Source organism: Rana temporaria, chromosome 1, assembly GCF_905171775.1.
Source record: "Rana temporaria chromosome 1, aRanTem1.1, whole genome shotgun sequence".
Taxonomy (NCBI): Eukaryota; Metazoa; Chordata; class Amphibia; order Anura; family Ranidae; genus Rana; species Rana temporaria.
Genome location: NC_053489.1, coordinates 361,813,140 through 361,822,220, shown reverse-complemented (window position 1 = coordinate 361,822,220; position 9,081 = coordinate 361,813,140). Strand labels below are relative to the sequence as shown.

At 42.3% G+C, this 9,081-nt stretch overlaps 1 protein-coding gene across 2 annotated transcripts in view; it reads left to right on the top strand.

Moving 5' to 3' along the window:
* The first annotated feature begins 3,876 nt into the window (after positions 1-3,876).
* Positions 3,877-9,081, top strand: part of C2CD4C (C2 calcium dependent domain containing 4C) — an 85,846-nt gene continuing 80,641 nt past the window's right edge. The window contains exons 1-2 of one of the 2 annotated variants that reach the window (XM_040321962.1): positions 3,877-4,020; positions 4,395-4,807. The gene's annotated coding sequence lies outside the window, so the exon portion shown is untranslated. The remainder of the gene's footprint in view (positions 4,021-4,394; positions 4,808-9,081) is intronic. The other variant, XM_040321971.1, reaches the window with a different exon arrangement.

The window sequence follows — 9,081 nt, the reverse complement described above, 5'->3', positions numbered from 1 at the left end:
TCGGATCTGTTACCTGTCACCTGATTGGCTGAAATGACAGACGCTGTGATTGGACACCACATATCAGATGGCACGGCGGTGGCAATTGATGGCACGGTGGCGGCAATTGATGGCACAGTGGCTGTGTTTAATGGGCACTGTGGCTGCGTTTGATAGGCACAGTGGCTGCGTTTGATGGCACAGTGGCGGCAATTGATGTTTTTTTTTTCAGGTTGTTTGCGCCCCCCTCAGTTTTTTTTTTTTGCACCAGCCGCCACTGATCAGGGTCCCTATCAGAGTTCCCCCTTACATCAGGGTCCCCATTAGAGTCACTTCTTACATCAAGGTCCCCTCAGAATCCCCCATACATCAGGGTCCCCATCAGTGTTCCCCCTTACATCAGGTTCCTCATCAGAGTCCCTCCTTACATGTAGGGTTGCCACCTTTTCTTCAAGCCAAACCTGAACACTTTATTGGACTGGGACCCCTTTGGATGCCCCAAGGAGAGTAGTAATGTGGTAAGTATACCATACCGCACCGAACAGTGACTGTGGCCAAATTTCTCTTGTTAACATCATCGCCCTGCCCCCCCCCCCCCCAGTGATGCAGAACCTGCCCCCTGCCTCCTGCAGCTCCCAGATGGTAACGGATTTGTGTGTGACTATCTTGGTTACTTGGGGAGCCACAGGCCGGTCTGAATAATGTGTCTGGATTTCAGTCCACATGATGCTAAATCCGGACTGTCCAATTGAATTCATCTACTTACATCAGGCTCCCCATCAGAATACCCCTTACATCAGGGTCCCCAATGCCATCAGAGGCCCCCCTTACATCAGGTTCCCCATCAGAATACCCCTTACATCAGGGTCCCCATCAGAGTTCCCCCTTACCTCAGGGACCCCATTAGAGTCCCTTCTTAAATCAGGTCCCCATCAGAGATCCCCCTTACATCAGGTTCCCTCATCAGAATACTCCTTACATCAGGGTCCCCATCAGAGTTCCCCCTTACATCAGAGACCCCATTAGAGTTCCTGCTTACATCAGGTCCCCATCAGAGTCCCCCTTTACATCAGGTTTCCCCATCAGAGTTGCCCCTTACATCAGGGACCCGATTAGTCCTGCTCACATCAGGTCCCCATCAGCGTTCCCCCTTACATCAGGTTCCCCATCAGAACACCCCTTACATCAGGGTCCCCATCAGAGTTCCCCCTTACATCAGGGACCCCATTAAAGTCCCTTCTTACATTAGGTCCCTATCAGAGTTTCCCCTTACATCAGGTTCCCCATCAGAATACCCCTTACATCAGGGTCCACATCAGATATTCCCCTTACATCAGGTTCCCCATCAGAATATCCCTTACATCAGGGTCCCCATCAGAGTTCCCCCTTACATTAGGGTGATGAGTAAAGGAATATTTCTTCAGTTTCGGGCACATGCCCATTCAGCTTCGCTCGCATGTTCTTCTGCCTTGGCCCCAATCCTGGCCAGCCACCTGCCTATCTCCTTGCCTTCCCTGGCGGAGTGATCTTCCTCCGCTCCCCATCCAGTAGTAGCAAGGGCCGAAGAGTAAGACTTGAGAGGCTGTGAGGCGGGCGTTGACGGGCAGAGAGTCGCTGATTGTTGCCATTGCTAGTAAAGAAAAAATATGTCCCCGAATTTCATTTTAAAAATCTGGTCACCTTACCTTACATCATTGACCCCATTAGAGTTCCTGCTTACATCTGGTCCCGTCCCCTTCAGAGTTCCCCCTTACATCATAAGCACAGACCATAGACAGTGTCTGCTGGCCTTAATCCTCAATCCAGGTCCCCATCAGAGTTCCCCTTTACATTAGGGTGACCAGACATCCCCAGTTTCAGGGGACAGTCCCCTGATTGAGGACACTGTCCCCGGACCAAGTCTGTCCCTGGTTTTGTCCCCAGATTGGATTTACTAGGGGGCAGGGGTAATTTCAAAGACAATCAGTGCAGAATTAAAATAAAAACTAGTGAAGAACTACAGGTCCCAGGATGTACCGGTAAAAACCATGGGGGGGCACAATTTTTTTTTTGTAAAAACTTATCTTTTTTTAGAAAGGGGGGGGGGGTGTCCCTGAATGGCAGTTTGGAAATGTGGTCACCCTAGTCATATGACGCGAACAGGATAACAGAGACGGCGAGGGGCGCGCAGTGTGGCGAACGGAGGTGCGGTGTGTTACTCCAATCGTGGTATGGAGCCTCTGACAGAGGCTTCTTACCACATGATCAGCTGTGACCAATCACAGCTGATCATCGCGTGAACCAGGAAGTGCCATTTACCGGCTTTCCTCCGTTTACGCTGACAGGGAGAGCTGATCTGCGGCTCTCCCTTTTAGGGGGGGGGGGGGGTGTTGTTGATAATCAGGACATTGTTTATCAGCACAGCAGGCCTAGGGTGACCACGTGTCCCGGATTGCCCGGGACAGTCCCGCATTCTGCAGGTCTGTCCCGGGCACCTTCACTCTGGGACAATACAGTGTCCCGGAATGAAACTGACACAGGTCCCAGCATCAACCCCTCAGAGCTTAAGATGTAACACCCCCCCAAACTAGTGAAGAACTACAGGTCCCAGCATAGATCTGTGAAATCTATGGGGTCACACCCTTAGATCTCATGGGTTCATGCTGGGAGATTCAAAATTGGGGGGGGATGGGGGTCACATCTTTAGATATCATCGGTTCATGCTGGGATTTGTAGTCCTTTACTTTAGGGGGGTGTGACCTCCCCAAAGTTAAGGACTACAGGTCCCAGCATGACCCCCCCCCAAGAGCTGAAGATGTGAGACCCCCTGCCCCCCAAAGAGTGAAGAACTACAGGTCCCAGCATACACCTGTGAAATCTATGAGATCACACCCTTCAGATCTCAGGGGTTTCATGCTGGGTGTTGTAGTCCTTCAAATTGGGGGGGGGGGTCACATCTTTGTATTTTAGGAGTTCATGCTGGGACTCGTAGTCCTTCACTTTTGGGGGGAATGTGACCCCCAAAAGTGAAGGACTACAGGTCCCACCATGAACCCCTCAGAGCTGAAGATGCGACCCCCCCCCCAACTAGTGAAGAACTACAGGTCCCAGGATGAACCGGTAAAAACCATGGGGGGGGGGGGGGTCACAATGTTTTTTTATAAAAAGTTATCTTTTTTTAGAAAGGGGGGGGGGGGGGTCCCTGTATGGCAGTTTGGAAATGTGGTCACCCTACTTTACATCAGGTTTCCCATCAGAATACCCCTTACATCAGGGTCCCCATCAGAGTTCCGCATTACATCAGGGACCCCATCAGAGTCACTTCTTACATCAGGGTCCCCATCAGAGTTCCCCCTTAAGTCAGGGACCCCATTAGAGTCCCTTCTTACATCTGGTCCCGTCCCCTTCAGAGTTCCCCCTTACATCATAAGCACAGACCATAGACAGTGTCTGCTGGCCTTAATCCTCAATCCATGCACATTGAGGATACACCAGGGGTCAGATAAAATCTTGTAGCAAACTGGATGTGATCCGCAGATAGTTTGGTGGCCCCTGGTCTAAAACAACAACTAAAAGGGCTAATGAGACTCCTGGAAGTAACACAGAAAGTGAGCACTGGAAACAGGACAGCTTTGAATTTCTGACCCAATCAACAGTTTTTTTTTTTTTTTTTACTTATTGAACAGATATAATGCAACATATTATATTTAAAAAATCAAAGTGGAGCAAACAAGGGAAGTTCATTTGTTAAAGTTTAAATACAATATGTGACGTCATCAGCATGTGCCAGGTGGCACCGAATCATCCTGAAAAAGAATATATTTACCATTGGAAAAAAAAGGATCCTTGTAATTTTGAAATTGACCACTAGATGGCGCGAACCCCATATACTTGCTGGCTCCTGGCTTACTGCACGTGTCAGACAGAATTGCAAAGCTAGAATCCCCCAAGGGAATGGCTTAGTGCAGAAGCAGAAGCATCATGCCCGGGTGTTCAGACGGAGGAAAGAAGCAGAGCTACCAGGAAGGACTGTACTGGGGAAGTGAAAGTTAGCTCCTACAGGTGAGGACAGCACAAGGTAGGAGGGGGAAGGGAAGATTTATGGTGTTGGCAAGTCCTACATATGGCAGAGCAGGTTAACCCATGGGTGAGATGACTACTGCCAAATGTAGGGGGGGCACTGGGCAGGGAGAGGAACCTCTGTAAGAAGCTTCCAGGGCATTAGGAGTCAGACCTGTACTTATTGTAACTCACTTTCAGGTCTGTAATTGGACCTTTTAGAGCTACTGTATTCCATGGTATTTTTAGCAATAGAGGGAGTGCCTTAGTGGCACTAAATACATTAAATGGTTAGCCTGAGGAACAGATAATTATAGATGTATACAGAAGACGTATGTATGCGCAGATTTGTTAATTATGCACGCTTACGTTGGCAGAAGGACGTTTCAACGAGTCAGAAGGCTCAGGGGACTTGTTGCTTGCTAGGACTGATATGAACTAGGTGAGTGTGTATCTAGTGCCTCCCAGAGTTGGGAGGTGTGTATTAGGAGCAGCACATGTGGTTGGCTGGCCTGTGGATATATATTACAGTACAGTCCCGGCTACTTCATAGGCAGTCGGTGGGAGCCAGCAAAGACCACCCACATTGGCCACAGCAGAAGAGGCTTCTAGTTGTCATATGAACCATAGACTCCTGACTATCTACTCTTAGGACCAATAATAGGCTGCTGCAAATACTAACGCTATTCTGGGGAGACAGCCTCAGTTTTATCCCTGAGAAACCAACAGGACCTTCAGCTCTTCCAATTGTAGTCCGCAACCACCCACCTGTCCAGGCTTGAAGCTACAGGTAGGTACAGACCACTCTAATCCCAGTACAAAGGACATCCACTGCACATAGGAGCGGAGGTGTTGCCTCAAAGCTCCTCATTGTCTTTTTTTGCTCAAATTTTTTACCCATCACAATATTCTAGGGCATTTAGGGAAAAATCACAAAAAGTGCTTCCTTTTTGGTACAGCCGATGAACACTCTTACATTTTCTAATGTGTCTTTCAGTGGTGCCTTATTGCTTGAAAATGTTTCTAAAGTCATTAGTAAATGAGATTAGACATTATTTAGAAATTTGTGTGTTTTTTTCGGGATTGCAGATGTTAACATAATCAGTGATATAACCAAGCATTTGCAGCCAGAAAGAAAACGGCAGCAGACTTCCAGTCACCTCCTATAATGCTCATCCATTTGTCTATTGTTAGAGCACACAGTAACTCATCCTCTTCCTGGAAACAACTGGGGAGGTCAGTGACACTATTGTGTGCCTTATGTTACAGTATTATTCCCTGGCATTGAAACTGCCACCTGTATAATCACATCATTGACCCTGTGCTGTAGAAAGCCCAATTCTGCGTTTTCATTGATTAAACTTTTCTCTTGTGCTGTATTGAGCAGAATGGACAAGCCGTCATTAGCCTTTCTCAATTACAGTGTTGCTGTCAGAGGATAGTGCGGTCCATAGACCTGTCAGCGGCAGGAGGGGAGATGGAATGGACAGCTGACAGCAGGGCTGGAGAATAGAGGGAGAAAGTCAGCATCGTGTTCTTTTAGTGTTACAAGTGTATTCAATTTATGTTCTCTAAAAAGAAAATGTTCTTAGATTGGGTTTCCATAACAGTTTTTTTATGGGTACATGACATAAGTAGCTTTTCACACAATTTATGATCTACTAGGACCTTCTCCGTTCTCCTGGGCTTTGATCAAGAATGGAACAGCTTTTTAAAAAAATGTTCTGTGCCTTAAGCTGACCAATGGGCATCAGATATATGAATTCTGCTCACAAAAGGATATTTCTTTTGAAAAATATGCTTAGATCAACTAGGCATTTCTGTAACGTCACTGTGGGTTTAAGAGGTAGACCCCCCAGTGCCAGCTTATTACAGAGTAATACAAAAAGCAATTGGTTAAAAATACACAACATGATTGTTTGTTACTTGCCCTAAGATTGGTCAGCTGGGGATGTCTGCAACAGCCTAAAGGGTACACATAAACATAGATATCACTTGATGTACAAAAAAATCACCTGGATTGTGCTCTTCTCTTTTCTGTGGACACACTTAGCTGTGCAATATAACCTGCTGGTAAGTAATTTGATGTCTACAAATCCAGATCCGCAAGTTGATAACTTACAAGTCAGGGACTGATTGGATTTTGTAAGATTTGATCTCATGTTAAAGATTTTAGATAAACTGCGTAAAATGTTCTTCCTGTTTAAGTAAATAAGCCCACACTTTCATTCATCTTTGCTGTAATACTTGTATACAGAACAGTTAAAATTTCATTCACTTTCTAGATTTGATGGTTGAAAGAAACAGAAGATGATAATATACCTAATATATCTGATATATGGCATGATACTGAATCATATACACATGGTATTAATACTTGAAAAAAAAAATAGAATTATTCAGTAAGGTGTAAAAGCAGATGTGACATTTGGCTTTTGTGGCAAGTTACAGAAGCAGAATTTGTTATTTTAGTAGCGCATACCTAGGTCCACTGTATTCAAGTTCTTGCAGGACATGGCAACAAAAGCTAAAAGTCAAAAACCTAGAGAAAATGAATTGCTATATAATTGGTATTATACAAATGATATGAGAACTTCCGCAATCTTTGGCAGACACAAAGAAATACACTCTATCTATCTATCTATCTATCTATCTATCTATCTATCTATCTATCTATCTATCTATCTATCTATCTATCTATCTATCTTTATCTATCTATATCTATCTATCTATCTATCTATCTATCTATCTATCTATCTATCTATCTATCTATCTATCTATCTATCTGTGTGTGTCTATCTATCTATCTATCTATCATCTATCTATCTATCTATCTATCTATCTATCTATCTATCTATCTATCTATCTATCTGTGTGTGTCTATCTATCTATCTATCTATCATCTATCTATCTATCTATCTATCTATCTATCTATCTATCTATCTATCTATCTATCTATCTATCTGTGTGTGTGTCTATCTATCTATCTATCTATCTATCTATCTATCTATCTATCTTTATCTATCTATATCTATCTATCTATCTATCTATCTATCTATCTATCTGTGTGTGTCTATCTATCTATCTATCTATCTATCTATCTATCTATCTATCTATCTATCTATCTATCTATCTATCTATCTGTGTGTGTCTATCTATCTATCTATCTATCTATCTATCTATCTATCTATCATCTATCTATCTATCTATCTATCTATCTATCTATCTATCTATCTATCTATCTATCTATCTGTGTGTGTCTATCTATCTATCTATCTATCTATCTATCTATCTATCTATCTATCTATCTTTATCTATCTATATCTATCTATCTATCTATCTATCTATCTATCTATCTATCTATCTATCTATCTATCTATCTATCTATCTATCTATCTGTGTGAGTCTATCTATCTATCTATCTATCTATCTATCTATCTATCTATCTATCTATCATCTATCTATCTATCTATCTATCTATCTATCTATCTATCTATCTATCTATCTATCTATCTATCTGTGTGTGTCTATCTATCTATCTATCTATCTATCTATCTATCTATCTATCTATCTATCTATCTATCTATCTATCTATGGATGTAGCTGTATTCTGTATATATACTCCAAAGACATGTTGGTAGGTTAATTGGCTGCTGTCTACATTGGCCCTAGTATATGAATGTGAGTTAGGGACCTTAGATTGTAAGCTCCTCGAGTATAGGGACCCGATGAGAATGTACAATGTATATGTAAAGCGCTGTGAAAATTGATGGCGCTATATAAGTGCCTTAAATAATAATAATAAATATAGTACTACGTTTTTAATTGTGAGCAGTAAATGAAGCTGATTGTGCTACAGCCCCTGTGAAGTACAAAGAAATATGTATTTCTCTGACTCAGATAGGATTTTGTGTGTGTGTAAATAGGAGTGTTTAGTTAAAGGAGTATGCAGTCTTTACAGACAGAGCTGTTGTTTGCGTGTATGTTTTGTAAAAATTCTATTTACATTGCAGACAGTTTACGGAATGCTCACACATCACTGTTGACACAGACAAAACCCCATAGTTCTGTACAGTGAGCATTTTATAGCTGAGATAATATGTTGCAAACAGACCCTTAGAATATAACACAGGTACACATTAAATAAATACATTTGATTCATTGCGCTTGCATAGATCCCATTAAAGCTAAGTAAAAAGGCAAGGTGGGCAAAGGTAGAACACTATATGACAGTGGAAGCTGTTTACATTTACAGAATGATCAGAAAAAAAAATTGCCCCCATTTGATTTGGCTGCACTGCCAGTGCCAGGAACCTACTGGCCTAGATCAAATATCTGATCTCTGACCGTCATCATTAGAACTTGACCTGTTGCTATAAAGCAAGGCTTGAATGAGCATGCATATAAAACATTGCATCTTTCAGAAAATCCACACACTGGGATAGAATCCCCGTTCTTTTTTTTTCTTTTGTAATTACCATTGATTTCCAGTAATTTACAGAGTTCACTTTCCTACATTTAAAGTACTGTCTGATTAAATGAAGAGGACTTCTGCTTTGGTTCCCAAGATATTACATATTTATTTTTGACATTCTAAACAGATAACAATAGTTTAATAACATCCTTACCTGCTACGCTTTTTTAACAGCGATATGGCGAAAAGCCAACATCTGTAGATCTAAATGATTTTCCTTGCATTTAGAACTGGTAAATAGATTTTATAAAGCTTTTCAATACTTTGGGATTACTGTAGCTTTCATATAGCATGATACATATTTACAAATGTGTAAGGGTAGTGAGCAGATCTGCAACAATCTACTGTAGACATTCTGCATTTTGAGAGGAGATTTTAAAAGCAGAAGACTGCAAGCTCTGTACCTTTTTATACAAGTCTATATGCGGCATTTTGCTGACTGCTCGCCAAGAACCCCAGGTCATTACTGAAACCATAGATACACAAGATTATGATAACTGATGTAAAGCGATGCGCAAACTGTTGGCGCTATATAAATCCTGTATAATAATAATAATAACTGTGAAATGAGTAATTCATATACTACAAGA